Raw genomic sequence first — 18,801 nt, forward strand, 5'->3', positions numbered from 1 at the left:
GTTACACTTTACATCCTGAGGCAACGCAGGTCCCATCCTGACCCGCCTTAGTTCTGGCAGTTTTCACATGGCATATTTTGCAGCTCTGTTGTTTGGTGAGTACCCTTTTAAAATCGCCGTTTTCTTCATGGATTAAACCTTTGATCATTATATAATCTGTTTCTGGTAATTTTCTTTGCTTTATCTGATATACATACAGGCACTCTTGCTTTCCTTGCATTAATGTTTGTGTAATATATCTTTTTTCATCCTTTTAATTTGGCCTGCCCTGTATTGGTAAATTTAGTGAGTTTCTTGTACACAGCATACAAGAAATATATACGAAAGAGTCATTCTTTTAAATACACTCTTCTATTATCTGTGTCTTGGTAGACCATTCATAATTAGTCTAATTATGGATATTTTAGCGCATAAGCCTGACTTTTTTTTTTCTGTATCAATTCTTGTTTCTCTGTTTATTTTTGATGACTTCCTGTAGGTTATTTGAATATTTGTTTTAGAATTCCATTTTGTTATTCATAGTATTTATAGCGTGTCTTCTTTTTTATAGTTGTTTAGGTTGCATTTTATAGCTTAGTATATATTCCTTTATATATACATTATCACACTAAATGGGTGTCATCTGTATTCCAGTTTGAGTGAAGTATAGCAACCCTCTGTCATATTATGCCTCTTTGCCCTCTCAAATTTGTAGTATAATTGTCTTACATACATTTAGAATAACACTAGGCAATGCTATGATTTTTGCTTGAAACATCAAACATAATTTAGGAAATTAGATTCTGTGAAAATAAAGTGAGCATTTCAGAGCTGCCAGAAAGAAATCTGACACAACCTGTTTTGTCTTTCATTTTTTCTTTCTTCCCTTTATATTGATCATAGATATTATGAGGCTCTATCTATTAACTCCAATATCTGGATTCTCTATGAATTTGTTTTTAATAACTGATTTATTTCTCATCAGTCTTCTTTTCTTGCTTTTTTGTATATTTGGTATTTTTTTTAAAGTATGCTGAATTTATGGCTAATATAATATTGAAATACTCAAGAATTTTGAATTTTTTTATCTGGGCAGAAGTTGTAATTACTTGTAGATCATCTTGCTGCTCTCAAGACGTAGTTTTAAGCTGTATTATGGTAATGATATTTTATTTTCCTCTTAGAACATATGCCTCACTCCTAGGATACTGCACCTCTCCTAAGATAATTTTTAGAGTCCAAGTGAGTTTCTCAGTTGTTTACCAACATTTCCCCATCTGGCTGGATCTGAACTCCAGTAGCTTTCCAGTAAATTTTCAGTCCCTGATGATCTCTTCTGCTTTCTGTATGCCAGCTGTTGTTTTCTACTACGTCTCCTCTCTTCTTAACCAGCTGTCACATAGCTAAGAAGTCACAGAAGGACCAAAATGGCATCTACACACCCATTTCTAGGTTCTTTCTCTCTCCCATATGGTACACTGACCCCCAATTCCAAACCAATTTAGCAGCTTTGAACTCTATTCATTGCTTCTTTTGGTTCCCAAGACCACTAACCCCTGGTTGGGTCACATTTTCCTGTACCAACGTCAGGAAGGTGCCTTTCTGGAAAATCCTGGCAAATGTGGTACAAATCTCATGTGCTTCACCTTTCTTAAAGATCTCATACCTGACTTGCTGCAACAATGTTCTTCAGTGCCTACTGATATGGTTTGGCTGTGACCCTACCCAGATCCCATCTTGAATTGTGGCTCCTATAATTCCCACATGTAGCCTGCCCACCTGAACCATGCTTAGGACCTGGTGAGAGGTAATTGAATCATGGGGGCGGGTCTTTCCCGTGCTGTTCTTGTGGTAGTGAATAAGTCTCACGAGATCTGATGGTTTTACAAAGGGGAGCTCCCCTGCACGTGCCCTCTCTCTTGTCTGCCATGTAAGATGTGCCTTTGCTTTTTCTTTGCCTTCCATCATAATTGTGGGGTCTCCCCAGCCATGTGGAACTGTGAGTCCACTAAACTTCTTTCTTTTATAAATTACCCAGTCTTGGGTATGTCTTTATTAGCAGCATGAGAACAGACTAATGCACCTGCCAAGAATTTTTTTCTATATTTTGTCCAGATTGTATAGTTTTTTATGGTGGGAGGGTGAATCTGACACAAGCTAGTTGGTGTCAAGTAGCCAAGTCACATAATAATTTATTTTTAATGTAAAGCTATACAATCTTCTTTCTATACCTAAATTTTTAATTAAAATATAATAATTAAAATGTTACTAAAAATTTCTTAATGATTTTATTTCATGGGGAAGAGACTCAGTCAGGAATGTGAAGTATGGCCTACAAGTATTTCTCATTTTGCAGGACACTGCCTGGGTGTCCCTCTCCCATGGATGATCATTAGTGTGGTTTATCTTTATGTTTTGAGGAAACAAGTCTGTAGTATGTTACTATATTCTACTATATAAAGATACTCTTCAACTTATGATAGGATTATGTTCCAATAAACCCATCAGAAGTTGATAATATTGTAAGCTGATGCTTTTTTAAAAAAAATATCGACTCTTGTCATGTTGCCCAGGCTGGAGTGCAGTGGCTATTCTCAGGTGTACTCGTAGTGCACTATATTCTCAAACTCCTTGAGCTCAAACAATCCTCCTGCCTCAGTTTCCTGAGCAGCTGGGTCTTTAGGCACACACCCCTATACCTGACTTGAACATATGTTTAATAAACCTAACCTACCAAACATCATAGCTTATCCTAGCCCACCTTAACCATGCTCAGAACACTAACATTAGCCTACAGTTGGGCAGAATAATCTTACACAAAGCCTATATTATAGAAAACTGTTGAATATTTTATGTAATTTACTGAATACTGTACTGAAAATGAAAAGATAATGGTTGCATGAGTATTTGAAATATGGTTTCTACTGAATACATATCACTTTCCCACTATTGTACAGTTGAAAATCTTAAGTGAAACCACTGTAAGTTGGTGACTCTCTACATTTGTTTATTTTACTACTTTCCCTTTTTCTTTTAATAATTGAAAGGCATAATAAGGTAAAATATTATTGCCTAAAAATACTCTGCTGCTCTGGAAAATAAAAAAAGCAGAAGTTTCAAAGAAATCTTTCAAGAGATATAAAACTCATATGAAAATGAGATAATTAAAGAATAAATCTGTAATTATGCATGTTGTAAAATACAAATGGGAGGCCGGAAGAGAGACTGTAGATGCGCCGTGAAAATGAAAGCAGAAATAAAGTAGGAATGGAAACATTTATATAGGAGTTGTGAGATATAGTATCCTATTTTTGTTCAACACTAAATAGTTTTCATGTCTAGCAGAGGACTTCGAAATTATAAGCTACTCAACAGTGAATCTGAGTTTTCTTCATTCATCTCACAGTTAGTGTTATATACATATACAGCTCTGTAATGATTATATGTATCAATTTTTTTTCCAGTCAAGGAGTTTTCTTCCTCACGTTCATTTTTTCTGAAAAAATACCACTTGGTACTACATGATGTGAATGGCTATGATTGAACTGGTTACTTACAGTAATAGGCTAACATGTTGTTTTGGCAATTAAACAATAAAAAAGATGTTCTTTATTAAGATATGAATCTATTTCTTAAAGAAATGGGTTCCATAGATTTCTATAGCATTAACCATGTTGGTAATTCAAATGACTCATCACTGAACAAAAGTGCTCAACCTCAGAGACTATCCTTGCACATAAAAATTTTTCTTATTTTCAATTGAGTATTGGCCAACTCATATCAAACATTGTTGATAGATTTGTTTTTTCAAGATGGCAATTAGAGGCTTTTAACATGCCACAGTTGCTTGGAAATAGCAAGGCAGTGCATAAAGATAAATTCTGTGAGCTTTAATTCAAGAAGGAAAACGGAGATCCACTGGAATTGTGAAGAACACTGCAGATCCGGAGGAGGAGAATGCTGGCAAACAGCCACCATAATGCTGTCCAGCTGATAAAAGTGAATGAAGTCCCAGCACATGAGAGGTAGGAGCTTCCCTCTGTGACTCACGTTTCCACTGGGGATCTGAGCAACGCAGGCTGAGAGACAGCACTTTGTTTCTCTCCAATCCTGGAGCTAACTTCGCGAGAGGCTTGGAGACACTGACAGAGACGGATACTGGAAAAAGCTACAGGTGTTTTCCCAGCCCCAGGACAGAGAACAGGACACCATTTTTAATTTGTGTGCATCTAAAGTCAGCCGTTCTTTGGCAACCCAGCAGCGTGGCCATGCAGGCATTTTAGTATTGGGACAGAGACTGGAGCACCTGCTCTGGATCAGGGTAGGGTCCTCCACAGACAGAACCGTGGAAAACATCTCAACAGTAGGCACTGGAATTGTGCTTTCCCCAGTCACAGACCTTGGGCGGGAGGAGAGCTGCTACGGCTGTGGTTTCTCCTGGGCAATGAGACTTTCAGCCAGGGCCAGCTTGATGAACTAGAACTGGTCTGTGTGTGTTATTGCTGGGTGTCCCAGCCTACTTTCCTGAGACTGTGGTGTAGCAGGGCCTTCTCCATTCTACACATAAGCAGATTGCCAAGCATTTAAAGCACTTGCTCGCATGGGCTAGCAGCCTGGGTTGCCCCATCCTTCCTGTGCAGAGATCCTTGTGCAAGGGGGCCATCTCCACTCCATGCCCAGGCAGATATCCAGGGATTCAGAGTGCCATTAGCATGAATCAGCAGTCGGAGCTGCTCCATTCTTCTGGTGCAGAGAGGAATTGCAGTGCAGTGGGACCCTCTCTGCTCCACAGATTTCCAGGTATTTGGAGCACCTCCTCGCCTGGAGCAGTAGCCTGAGCCACCCCATCCTTCCTGTGCAGGGATATTTGTGCAAGGAGACCCTCTCCACTCCACAATGAGGCAGATCTCCAGGCATTTGGAGCAGCCACTCTCCTGGATTAAGAGATTAGGCTGCCTCTGGCACCCCTATGCAGAGAACTTGGGCCAAGTTCCATGCTAAGGCATGCCTCTGGATACTTGGTGGCTGCCCACTGGACTCTCCCTCAGAGCTGGTGCTAGTGCCTATCACTGGGGCACCTGTAGATGGACTTGCTGGGTCTAACCCCACGCAGTGTTTTCCTGGTAAACAAGAATCAAGTGTATACCCAGCCCCATTGGCTGCAACCTGCTGTTACCCGTAAGTGCTATCTACTGTCTTGTAGGTCAAAGTACCCAGCCCAATATAAAACTTGAGGACAGAAGTGCATATGGTTGTGGAAGCAAAGCCAAAAGACCCTACCCAGCATTATCCTCAGTCACATCCTCTAGGGAGAGGAGGAAAAGGAAAGGGAAAGAAAAAGAAAAATATATATAGGGAAAGGAAGAAAAATTAAAAATCCTACCTACACAAAAATCATTATAAAAATTAGAAGTGTTAGTATCTTCAGATAAGAATGAATCAGTGTAGGAATGCTGGCACCATGAAAGATCTGAATCTACATTCACATCATGCTGACTCTCCATCAATGGTCCTTAACCAAAATGGAAACTCGTAATTGACAGATAAGGAATTCAAGGCATGAACTGCAAAGAAGTTCAATGAGATCCAAGAAAAGGTTGGAAATCGATGCAAAGAAACTTCTAAAGCAATCTAGAAAATGAAGAAGCAGATAATAATGTTAAAAAGACATCAATCAGAGTTTCTGAAATTGAAAAACTCAAGGAATTTCAAAATACAATTGAAAGCATTATTAATAGCTGGGCCAAGCAGGAGAAAGAATTTCAGAGCTTGAATTTAAGTCTTTTGAACTAACCCAGTCAGAGAAAAATAAATCTAAAATAATTTTTAAAAATGAACAAAGTTTTTGAGAAATATGACATTATGTAAAGTGACCAAAACTATGAATTATTGACATTCCTTAGAGAGAGGGAGAAAGGTAAACAACCTGAAACACTTATTTGTTAGAATAATTCAAGAAAATTTTCCTAATCTTGCCAGAAACTTAGACAGCAAGATAGAAAAAATCCAGAAAACACCTGCGAGATACTATACAAAGTAAACATCACCAACACATATAGTCATCAGAGTGTCCAAGGTCAAAGCTAAAGAAAAAAAATCTTAAAGGCAACTACAGAAAAAGGTCAGATTACACACAAAGGCAACCGCATCAGGCTGACAGAGAACTTCTCAGCACAAACTCTACAAGCCAGAAAGATTAGATAACTATTTTCAGCATTCTTAAAGCAATTCCAACCAAGAATTTCATATCCTGTCAAACTAAGCTTCATAAATGAAGGAAAGATAAAATCTTTCCCAGACAAGCAAGTGCTAAGGGAATGTGTTACCACTAGACCAGGGTTACAAGAGACCCTTGAGGGAGCTCTAAACATGGAAACAAAAGAATGATGTATTCTACTACAAAAACACACTTAAGTACATAGCCCACAGATTTTATAAAGCAACCACACAATAGAAACCACAAAGCAACCAGTTAACATCTTCATGATAGGATCAAATCCTCACATACCAATATTAACTGTGGATGTAAATAGTCTAAATGCCTGCTTAAATGGCACAGAGTGGTAAGTTGGATTTAAAAAATAGGACCTGTCTGTCTACCATCTTCAGGAGACTCATCTCACACATAACAACACCCATAGGCTCAAAGTAAAGGGTTGGAGAAGGATCTAGCAGATTGCCACTTATCTATTACAGGACATCATTGCCTAAATTAGGCACTCTGTGTGAGCAAAAGCCAAGTACGAAAATATCTGCTTTATCCATAGAACAAAGTTTTGTTTTGTTTTGTTTTGTTTTTCTGGTTCATTTGGTTCACCTGCCTCTTTGGAACATTGTTGGAAGCATAATACATGTGATTGATGGCCAGGTGTGAGAGGAAAATGTATATGGGAGTGTAGAGTCTGTCATCTCTGTCATCCAGATAGGTGAGCCCCATGTTCATGCCATTCCTCAGTAGACGGAAGGCATAAAATCGCGAGAAGATGCAAGAGAGAAACATCTCCATCTCTGCACAGAGCTGGAATCCCATCAGGATGAATTCTGTGACCTAGGGCTGGGTGCATCCCATTCCTTAATAACAGTTCGTCAAGTACTGAAGTATGAATGAAAAGGTCACAACTGGAGAATCAATAAAAATGGAAGTTATTTAATTCAAAATAATTTAGAGGAAACATACGGTAGTCTATGGTAGTCTCTACTATGTTTAAGTTATTTTCAGTCCTAATCTGGCAATTATTTAAAAACCACATTTAGAGAGGATGGTCATCCTATTTAGCATAGAATTAAAATAGTGTCATGGGATAATAGATTCCTAAAATCAATTTTATTCTAGAGTACCTATATTGATTTCTGACTCTTCTAAAGACTCTAATAGATTTCACTAATTTAACAGTATTTACATTATCTGGTGGTTTATTTTTAGGGTAAACAACTTATAATTCCTAGACCTTTATGTTAGTTATTAATTTAATATGTTTATTTACTTTTCTTTGCATATGAGGAATTTTCTGACACCTGACAATTTTAGATCACAGGTCAAAGTTTCAAAAAGCTGATTCATAGTGGGACTAAAAAGGAAGGTTCATGTCTTACTTGAGAATATGACATTCATTTTCCTACTTCTTTTTGAAAATTAAAAAAATGAAACATCATGTAAATGACTAAGAAATTAAAAGCTAAAGGTAAGCATTTTAATTATGTTAATATGTGAATATCTAGCCATTTTCATGTTCATATGTTGACCTACAATATATTAGAAATAAAAAGTGATAAGAAGTAAACATTATACCTACCCATGGTTTTCATCTGGCAATAATAGTCATGAATATTTCCCATGTCAAAAATCTTCTTCTAAGACGTTTATTTGACCGTTGAGTGTTTTTTTCACTGTATAGTTGTATTTAAACCTAGTAAATCTCATTTTCTGACAATTAGATTATAGATCATATCCATTTTATTTACTATGGTGTATTGTGGGGCTGTATATCTACTTTCATGTGTGTAATATGTATGTAATTATATATCTATATAAGTACATATACATTATGTATATAAAATACACACAGACACACACATAAAATCAGATATTTTAAATTAAAAGCTTAGGATACATTCCTAGGAGTGGAATTTCTAAGTGAAAGAGCACTCTTCATTTGCTTGTTAAATAAGAAATAAAGTCACATAAAAGCAGTTGATCTTTTTTCTTTTTTTTTTTCCCCAGAGAGAGGCTTACTCTGTCACCCAGGCTGGAGTGCAATGGTGTGACCTCAGCCCACTGCAACCTCTGCCTCCCAGGTTCAAGTGATTCTCGTGCCTCAGCCTTCTGAGTAGCTGGGATTACAGATGCATGCCACCACGCTTGGCTAATTTTTGTATTTTTAGTAGAGATAGGGTTTCACCATGTTGGCCAGGCTGATCTCAAACTGCTGCAATTATAGGTGTGAGCCACCGTACCCAGCCCAGTTGATTTTTGTTGTTGTTGTTGTTGTTGTTTTGAGACGGAGTCCCACTTTTATTGTCCAGGCTGGAGTGCAGTGGCGCGATTTTGGCTCACCAAAACCTCTGCCTCTCAGGTTCAAGTGATTCTCATGCCTCAGCCTCCCAAGTAGCTGGGATTACAGGCGCCTTCCACCACGCCTGGCTAATTTTTATACTTTTAGTAGAGACAGGGTTTCGCCATGTTGGCCAGGTTGGTCTCGAACTCCTGACCTCAGGTGATCCGCCAGCCCCAGCCTCCCAAAGTGCTGAGATTACAGGTGTGAGCCACCGCGCCGGGCCCAGTTGATCTTTTAAACCTCACCTTGGGGAAGAAACCTTCAGTGGGAAAGGGTGGCTGACTCAGCAGTTTTGCCCTTGTGAACCTAGATTCCTTTGTATTTGTCCTACCTTGATGGGTACTTCTATTATTCTGGTTCTTGAGAGGCTTCCTCTTTAAATCTCTGACTCAAATTGGAAATAATCTGCTACCTTTTGCTTCTTCTTACCATTACTTGATAAGTGGTAAATGAGAAAACAACAACAAAAAAGAAAAACACAGGCTACTCAGACTTGAATTCAACCTGTGACTTCAGGAAGCTGTGACTTCAGGGAGGTCTGCTTTGCCCCAGCTGCTCGCAGCCAGCCTCCAGCTATCAGCTCCCTCAGGGTTTGCCTCAGGCCCAGAGAAGCTTCATCCTAGTGCATGTGCTTCTGGTGTGGCCCACGTCCAAAGACTGATTGGGGTGGGGATATAAAGGCCCAGGCATTCTGGCTCAACGTGGGAAAACTGATGGGCCATAGGTGTTTCAGAGCTGCCTGTGGGGCTGAATGAGTCTTTGTTGCAGTCACGTTGTAGGTTTTCTGTCTCCTCCTCCCTTCCACAAGCGTTTATCCCTTATAAACATCCTGCCTGTCAGACTCCACCTTGGTGGCCACTTCTGGAGGATTCAGCCTGGGACAGACTGAGAGACCTTCATCTTTCCCTAATTACCAGCCTGAAGAATTTGCCTCATTCTACCCTCTGGAGATCACATACCTCACTCTTTAGAATCTCCTCCCTGATACTCATCTGCCACAAGAGACACACCCAGGGCCTTAGTGCATTTATACCGCAATGATTTATTTAAATTCACACAAAGTCAGATGTGGGACAAGCACCCCTTTCTCATCTTGTAGTTATGTCTTATGAACACAGATTCTTAGTGGATCACAACAGTGAGACTGACACTTATTTCTCACAGTGCTGGAGGCTGGAAGTCCAAGATCAAGGTGCTGGCAGATTCAGTGTGTGATGAGGGCCAACTTCTGGTTCATAGATGGTACTTTCTAATTGTGTCCTCGTGTGGTGTCTTAGTCCGTTTTTGCACTGCTATAAAGAAATAACTAAGACTGCGTAATTTATAAAGGAAAGAGATTTAATTAACTCACAGTTCCCTATGACTGGGGAGGCCTCAGGAAACACAATCATGGCAGGAGGGGAAGCAGGCACCTTCTTCACAAGGCAGCAGTAGCAAGAGGAGCAAGCAAAGGAGGAGCTTGCCAAACACATAAAATAATCAGATCTCGCGAGAACTCCCTCACTATCATGAGAACAGCATGGGGGAAACCGCCACATGATCCAATCATCTCGCACTAGGTTCCTCCCTCAACACCTGGGGATTACAATTCAAATTGAGATTATGGTTCCAGATTGCAAAGCCAAATTATATCATGTAGCATAGAAGTAAGGAACCTCTCTGGTATCTGTTTGTAAGGGTGCTAATCCCATTCATGAGGGCTCTATGTTTTGACCTAATCACATCCTAAAAGCCCTACTTCCTCCTACTATCACATTGGCGATTAGGTTTCAGTGAATTTTGAGGGGGACACAAACATTCACACCGTAGTAATAATATTAAATTTAGCTCCAAAAAATTGACAAGAGTTCAGAACTGGGAAGAAACATCAATAACGCATACATCTTTTCAGACCTTATTAGAAACAGTCAACAATAATGAAAACACATTTCATATCTAAACAGAAAGGTTAACAATGTATGTCATGATAACCTATTTCCATAAAGTAGGAATATTTACATCTTAGACATCATCTTGCTTCCCAGATTATCTCACTTTTAATTGTGGTTATTTCTGATTTTAAATTAAGAAATACTTTGATTCTCATCTCAGTTGCCATCGTATACATTTTGTATCTAAAAACTGAGCAAATAACTGGGCGTGGTGGCGCACGTCTGTTATCCAAGCTATTCGGGAGGCTGAGGCAGGTGAATCTCTTGAACCCAGGAGGTGGAGGTTGCAGTGAACCAAGATCACACCATTGCACTCCAGCCTGGGCGACAGAGGGAGAATCTGTCTTTAAAAAAAAAAAAATAAGAAAAGAAAAAGAAAAAAAGAAAACTGAGCAAAATCTAAAAATAGAAGTTAAGATGTCACAGAATAGTGATAAGCTATTACAGCACTGAAAGAGAGAAGAAAACGTGAAGGTAATTGATGGTTGAATGACAACCTCAACTTGTCGAAAGAAATGATGAAAATGAGCATCAGTTAATTGAAATAAATGGTGTAGCCAGTATGAACATTTCTTTGGGCAGTGGTTTCCATTGAACATACACTATAAAAATCTTTGAAAAGTATTTCTTCAGCTATTTTTATTTATTTATTTTTTGAGACAGGGTCTCACTCTGACACCCAGGCTGGAGTGCAGTGGCACAGTCATGGCTCACTGCAGCCCCAGCTTCCTGGTGTCAAGGGATCCTTCCACCTCAGCTGCCTGAGTAGCTGGAACCATACGCAGGCAGCATCAAGCTCAGCTAATTTTGAATATTTTTGTGGAAATGGGATCTTGCTATGTTGCCCAGGATGGTTTCAAATTCTTGGGCTCAGGTGATCCTCCTGCCTCAGCTTCCCAAAGTGCTGGAATTCTAGGCATGGGCCAGTGCACCTGGCCTGTTTCTTCAGCTAAAGAAGATACTATATTTCTTCATCTCAATGGTATTTTCAGAAAACAGCCAGCAGCATTGTCATTCATCCTACCAACTCTAGGACCAGAATTATTTTTCCTAAAAGACAAATCTAGCAAAGTATACTATCTGTCAACACTGATAGACAAAATGGGAGACTATCAAACAGAACTATAAGTCAACATCAACCTGACTGTTTCAGAAAAGTCAATACAAGGTTACTGACAGACACTGTCACTAGGACTTTTTGCTTGTTTTGAGGGCTATTGACACTTGCTCAGTATTATCAAGATTCATAGCAAATGTTATGGTAAAAATTTTACTGGAGAAGTTATCCAGAAACATATATTCCTATCCTTATCTTGCCATTACGTGATTTTCAGTAAGTCAGCTAATATCTCGGACATCAATACTTTCATCCAGGGGTGTGAAGTCCTTTCATCTCTGTGAGAGCCTCTTGCAGAGGCTGTGAGGCACAGGGAGTCTCTCATTTATTCCTCTCCTACTCATTTTTCCATTTGTGCCAATTTTTTCTTTTTGCCTTTGTCTCTGATCACTTTCACTGGGAGTGACATGGAGAATGATACCAACGGGAGTCAGGAGACCCATGCTCGTGCTCCATCTAGGATAAGCTTCTTGTGGGAACACCTTTTTCTGCCGGCCCAGCTGCTTTGAGCACAAACTGACTCAGTAAGACTATGTTATTTAATCCTGTAAATTGGTTAATACCATTAACCCACACTGCACGCATGGATTACGAAGTTAGGGAAATGAAAAAAAAATTTCGACAGTCTAACGACCACCAGCACAATGAATGATTTATATACACAGACGCTACATTTTCTGTTTCTAACTACTGAACTCATTTTCAAATGATCTTAAAGTGCTCTCTCAGAAAGCCTTCCCATGCTTACCCACTCTCACCCATCCTCTGTAGCCCTCTAGAATTTCTGCTCATGTTCCCCTGGATACAACTCATCACCTCAGAAGAGAAGAACTTCTCTTTCTGTCTCTTGCTCTAAGATTTTTTAGATTACATTGTATGACTCTAATCTCAATAATTTCTTCAAAATGTCTTTACTGTCTAGTAGTTTTAAAATTGATGCTCACGTGCTGCTCCATTGGACAGATGACATAAGAAGGCACTGACATTATTTTTCATTTGTCCTAGCACATTTAAATCCATATAAAGCTTACACATTAATATTTAAGACATGCAAATTAGTTCTTTCAAATATACTTTACCAGTGGAAAGCAGAAGCAGTAAATTAAGTGACTTGATAGCTGATGTGAAATAGCTGAACCAGATGTATAGAATTACTGTGAAACTCTAGCACATTACCTTCTGGAAATTATTTTGTAATGATAACCAAATGAGACAACATATTGTATAATTTATCCTTTTCTTCATACATTCCCTAATTTAGTCTCTAGCAGTATTCAGTCCTTATTAGTTTCTTATTCAATTCAATATGCATATATTAGTTTTCCATTCTTAATATTCTGTTAGAATAATAAATATATTCATGCTTATGTTCTCCTTTAATGACCTTATGATCCCAGTGGTCATATAAAATTTACATGCATTACCTAGTTCAGAAGAAATATAAAGCAATGATTAAATGCTAAAATAATGAGTAAAAATTAGAAATGGGATGTGATTTCATGGAGAGGGAAATCAGTGTAAGCAGGTTGGAAGAGCATGCTAGAATTTCATAAGGAAAGATGAGTGAAATTTGCATGGAAAGTTTACATCCCTCTTTCCCCAACATAGACCCAAGTGATAATGTCTTATGAATGTTTTTCCTCTTTTGACAATCAGGAGGTATCTGTGTTCCTCTCATTTTTTGCTCCTTACTTTCAATTACAGATTTTTATTTCTTCACGTATGGATTGTCAAACCTGCTAAGTTCTCCTGAATCATGTATCTTACTTGCTGTAGCATGACCCTTGTGTACTGCCAATAGTATAATTTTCCTTACATGCCATATTAGTTCACTTTCACACTGCTGATGAAGACATACCCGAGACTGGGCAATTTACAAAAGAAAGAGGTTTATTGGACTTACAGTTCCACATGACTGGGGTGGCCTGACAATCATGGCAGAAGGTGAAAGGCATGACTCACATGGTGGCAGACAGGAGAAGTAAGTTTGTTCAGGGAAACTCCCCCTTATAGAACCATGAGATCTCATGAGACTTATTCACTATCACAAGAACAGCACACGAAAGGTCTGCCTCCATGATTCAATTACCTCCCACTGGGTCCCTCCAACAACATGTGGGAATTCAAGATGAGATTTGGGTGGGGACACAGACAACCCATATTCTTCTGCCCCTGACCCCTCCCAAATCTCATCCTCACATTTCAAAACCAATCATGCCCTCCCAACAGTCCACCAAAGTCTTATCTCAGCATTAACTCAAAAGTCCACGTCCAAAGTCTCATCTGAGACAAGGCAAGTACCTTCTGCCTATGAGCCTGTATAATCAAAAGCAAGTTGGTTACTTCCTAGATACAATGAGGTACAGGCATTGAGTAAATATAGCTGTTCCAAATGGGAGAAACTGGTCAAAACAAAGGGGCTCCAAGCCCTGTGCAAGTCCGAAATCCAGCAGGGCAGTCAAATCTTAAAGCTTGAAAATGATCTCCAGGTCACGCTGATGCAAGAGATGCGTTCTAATGGTATTGGGCAGCTCCGCTCCTGTGGTTTTGCAAGGCACAGCCTCCCTCCAGCTGCATTCATGGGTTGGCGTTGAGTGTCTGTGGCTTTTCCAGGTGCACAGTGCAGGCTGACAGTGGATCTACCATTCTGTGTTCAGGAGGGTGGTGGCCCTCTTCTCACAGCTCCACTAGGTGGTGCCCCAGTAGAGACTCTGTGGGGGCTCCAACCCCACATTTCCCTTCTGCACCACCCTAGCAGAGGTTCTCCATGAGAGCCCCACCCCTGCAGCAAGCTTCTGCCTGGACATTCGGGCATTTTCATACATCCTTTGAAATCTAGGCAGAGACTTCCAAACCCCAATTTTTGACTTTTGTGCACTGGCAGGCTTAACACCACGTGGAAGTTGCCAAGGCTTGAGGGTTGCACACTCTGAAGCCATGGCCTGAGCTATACATTGGCCCCTTTCAGCTACAGCTGGAGTGACTGGGACGCAGGGCACCAAGGCCCCAGACTGCACACAGCATGGGAACCCTGGGCCCAGCCCACAAAACCACTTTTTCCTCCTAGGCCTCCAGACTTGTGATGGGAGGGGCTGCCATGAAGACCTCTGACATGCCCTGGAGACATTTTCCTCATTGTCTTGGCAATTAACATTCAGCTGCTCATTACTTATGCAAATTTCTGCAGCTGGCTTGGATTTCTCAGAAAATGGAATTTTCTTTTCTATTGCATTGTCAGGCTGCACATTTTCCAAACTTTTATGCTTTGCTTCCCTTATAAACTGAATGCCTTTAACAGCACCCAAGTCACCTCTTGAATGCTTTGCTGCTTAGAAATTTCTTCCACCATATACCCTAAATCATCTCTCTCAAGTTCAAAGTTCCACAAATCTCTACAGCAGGGGCAAAATGCTGCCAGTCTGTTTGCTAAAACATAACAAGTGTCATCTTTGCTCCAGTTTCCAATAAGTTCCTCATCTCCATCTGAGACCCCCTCAGCCTGGATTTCACTGTCCATATCATTATCAGCATTTTGATCAAAGCCATTCAACAAGTTTCTATGAAGTTTCAAACTTTCCTGCATTTTCCTGTCTTCTTCTGAGCCCTACCAAACTGTTCCACCCTCTGCTTGTTACCCAGTTCCAAAGTCGCTTCCACATTTTTGGTTATCTTTTCAGCAGTGCCGCACTCCTGCTACCAATTTACTGTGTTAGTTTGTTTTCATGCTGCTGATAAAGACATACCTGAGACTGGGCAATTTACAAAAGAAAGGTTTATTGGACTTACAGTGCCATGTTGCTGGGGAGGCCTCATAATCATGGCAGAAGGTGAAAAGGACATCTCACATGGTGGCAGACAAGATAAGAGAAATCTTTTGCAGGGAAACTCCCTCTCGTAGAACCCTCAGATCTTGTGAGACTTATTCACTATTACAAGAACAGCACAGGAAAGACCTGCCCACATGATTCAATTGCCTCCCACTGGATCCCTCCCACAACATATGGGAATTCAAATGAGATTTGGGTGGGGACACAGCCAAACCATATCTTATGCTATTATTTATTTATATTTACTTATCGTTTTTATTCCAACTTTTATTTTAGATTCAGGGAATACATGTGCAGGTTTGCTACCTGGGTGTATTACATAATGCTGAGGCTTGATATATGAATGATCTTGTCACCCACCTATGAGCATAGTATCCAATAGTTAAATTCTCCCCTCTCTAGTAGTCCCCAGCTTCTATTGTTGCCATCTTTATGTCCATGTGTATCCATTGTTTAGCTCCCACTTATAAGTGAGAATATGTGGTATTTGGTTTTCTGTTCCTTCATTAATTTGCCTAGGATTAGGGCTCCAGCTGCATCTGTATTGCTGCAAAGGACGCAAATTCATCCTTTTTATGAATACGTAATATTCCATGGTGAATTTCTACCGCATTTGCTTTATCCCATCCATTGTCGATGGGCACTTAGGTTGATTCCATGTCTTTGCTATTGTGAATAGTGCTCATGCAACCTTTTGCAATTTATCTTGTAAGAGACCTTTCAGCAGTACCTATTTTCTCAAAAATGTCCAGACCCTCGTAAATGAAGTTATGCAAGATAAAGCTCATGTAAACCCCAAACAACCTTCAACATATGTATTACATTTGTGTTTCACAAATAAAGACAGTGAATAGATGATTAGCAGGGAGTTTAGTATGATGGAGGACACAAGATGAAGACAGCTGAAGCATTCTTTATATCATATTACATCATATAAAGAGGTCATATCAGTTCACATAAAATATTCCAAAGAATGATGCAACTAATAAAAACTTAATATAAGGAATGAACAATATTAGGAATCAATATAAGGAATCAACAGGGATATTGGCTCTCAGTGCAAATGAGAAAAATAGTATGTTCACAACTTTGGCTCTAAGGAAATGATTCTGATTATGGGCTGAGAGAGAAGAATGAGACAAGCAAATTTGAACACTCAGGTTACAATTATTAACCTAAGACTTTTTACCATGTTGCTATACTACCAAGGACTAATTTCCCCAGGATTAACACACAGTTATCATAAAGGGGAAAAAAAAGCAGATTAAGGAAGAATGGCGAGAAACTTCTAGAAAGGGAAAAATGTTTTTATCAGGTATGTAAGATGGGTGGTGCTCTTCCCTTGCATAATATCCAAGCTGGCAGGATGTGCATAGGCAAGATGAGAAAGTATCTTTGGGAGTTCTAAGCTTGCTTCTCCTGTGCTTTTAGGATCATCTAGATCTGCCCCTCAGAAAATGCAGGGAATCATGATACTACTTTAGTGGTTCTTAAAAATAAAATCAAAGCATCTTAAAAACTCTACAGGAATGATTATCTGAGGGAAACAGAAAACAACCAACAATGGCTTCTGCAAAATCCTAGGGCACATGTTATGGTCTAGGCAGATCGCTACATAACATTGCTTCAGTAAAATCTGTGAATCAAGAAATTTGTTGGCAATATGAGAGTTGATGGATTACAGCTTTCAGTTCATGTGCTCTACACTGAGAACTCATCTTCCTTTTCCTTTGTAAGTGTGTGTTACGTCTTCAGGTGTGACGTAACACTAAAGTCTGGGCTTCAGCTGATCCCCTAATGTACTGTACAGTCAGGTAACCAGTAACCACAGTACATTATAAATTCATAGACCAAGATGATCAGAGATCTGTAAAAAAAAAATTAAAAACAGTAATTGTTTTATAAAAGGTCTATCTAAACAAATATTTTAATAGACTATCATGAAATAAAAATAAAATAAATATACTAAATATCTATTGTATTACTTCCATTTGATAATGGAGTGCTTCTTTGCATGCCCCAATTTATGTTTTAACGGATCTGATAATTCTAGTTCCTTCTGGGAATCACAGGCTGCATGGTCACTTAAAGCAGTGGTCCCCAATCTTTGTGACACTAGGGTGTGGTTTTGTGAAACACAATTTTTCCATGAATGGGGGTCAAGGGAAATGGTTTGGGGATGATTCAGGTGCATTGCATTTATTGTGCATTTTATTTCTATTATTATTACATTGTGATATATAATAAAATAATTATACAACTCACCATAATGGAGAATCAGTGGGAGCCCTGAGCTTGTTTTCCCACAACCAGATGGTTCCATCTCAGCGTGATGGGAGACAGTGACAGATCATCAGGCATTAGATTCTCATAAGGAGCATGCAGTGTAGCTCCCTTGCATGTGCAGTTTGAGAGGGTTTACACTTCTATGAGAATCTAATGCTGCCACTGATCTGACAGGAAGCGGAGCTCAGGAGGTAATGCAAGCAGTGGAGAGTGACCGGAAATACAGATGAAGCTTCGCTCACTCACCTGCTGCTCACCTCTTGCTCTGCAGCCCAGTTCCCAACAGGTCATAGGCCAGCACCAGTCCATGGCCCAGGACATGGGGAGCCCCGACTCACAGTACCATGTTGGGGCACATGGTACCTACCAGGGTTCAGTGTGGAGCCAGAAGAGCTGTGTCTCAAAAGAGGAGTTATGTTTGCTAGAGAAAATGATTTTACTCCAAGCAAGATGTTTGGTTTTTTTTTTTTCATTTAGAAATTTTTAAACATAACCATACTGCATCTTCATTTTCCACACTCATACTGAATTTCACTGGACCCATTTTGGCTAGGCGCAGAATCTTCTGTTATTTTGGGCCCCATTCTAAATTGGAAGTCTATGGAGTGTTCAGTAATTTTATTAGAAATGAACATTAAAATGTGGCATATATTACCTTAAGAGTGTTAAAGGGTCCCACAAACGTGTCTCTCTCTTAGTGTTAACAGTGGCAGAAATATTTCCTTTACTTTAAAGGTAATATTGCAACGTGTCTCAAATATTGGACCTTAGAAATTTCACTGGGGTGGCAGATCTTTCCATTCTTGTGAAGGCTATTTCTAATCGCCTTTTTAATTCCAATTTTACTGAAGTATAGTTGACAAAAAGCATATATTTAAGATGTACAACTTGATATTTTAATATCTATGCATAGTGAAATAATTACCATAATTAAGCTAATTAAGACACTCATCATCTTACATAGTTACCTTTTGTGTGAGTGTGGTGAGAACACCTAAGATCTTAACAAATTTCAAGTATATATTACAGTGTTATTGACTATAGTCAAATTGTTGTACATTAGAGCTCCAGCATTTATTCTTTTTTTTTTTTTTTTTTTGGAAACA

The 18,801-nt window shown here is 39.4% G+C and overlaps 1 protein-coding gene across 1 annotated transcript in view; it reads left to right on the forward strand.

Moving 5' to 3' along the window:
• LOC112425398 (nif-specific regulatory protein-like) overlaps positions 1 to 18,801 on the forward strand; it is a 119,694-nt gene that overhangs the window by 75,598 nt on the left and 25,295 nt on the right. The window lies entirely within an intron of this gene.

Source organism: Macaca nemestrina, chromosome 4 (genome assembly GCF_043159975.1).
Source record: "Macaca nemestrina isolate mMacNem1 chromosome 4, mMacNem.hap1, whole genome shotgun sequence".
Classification (NCBI taxonomy): Eukaryota; Metazoa; Chordata; class Mammalia; order Primates; family Cercopithecidae; genus Macaca; species Macaca nemestrina.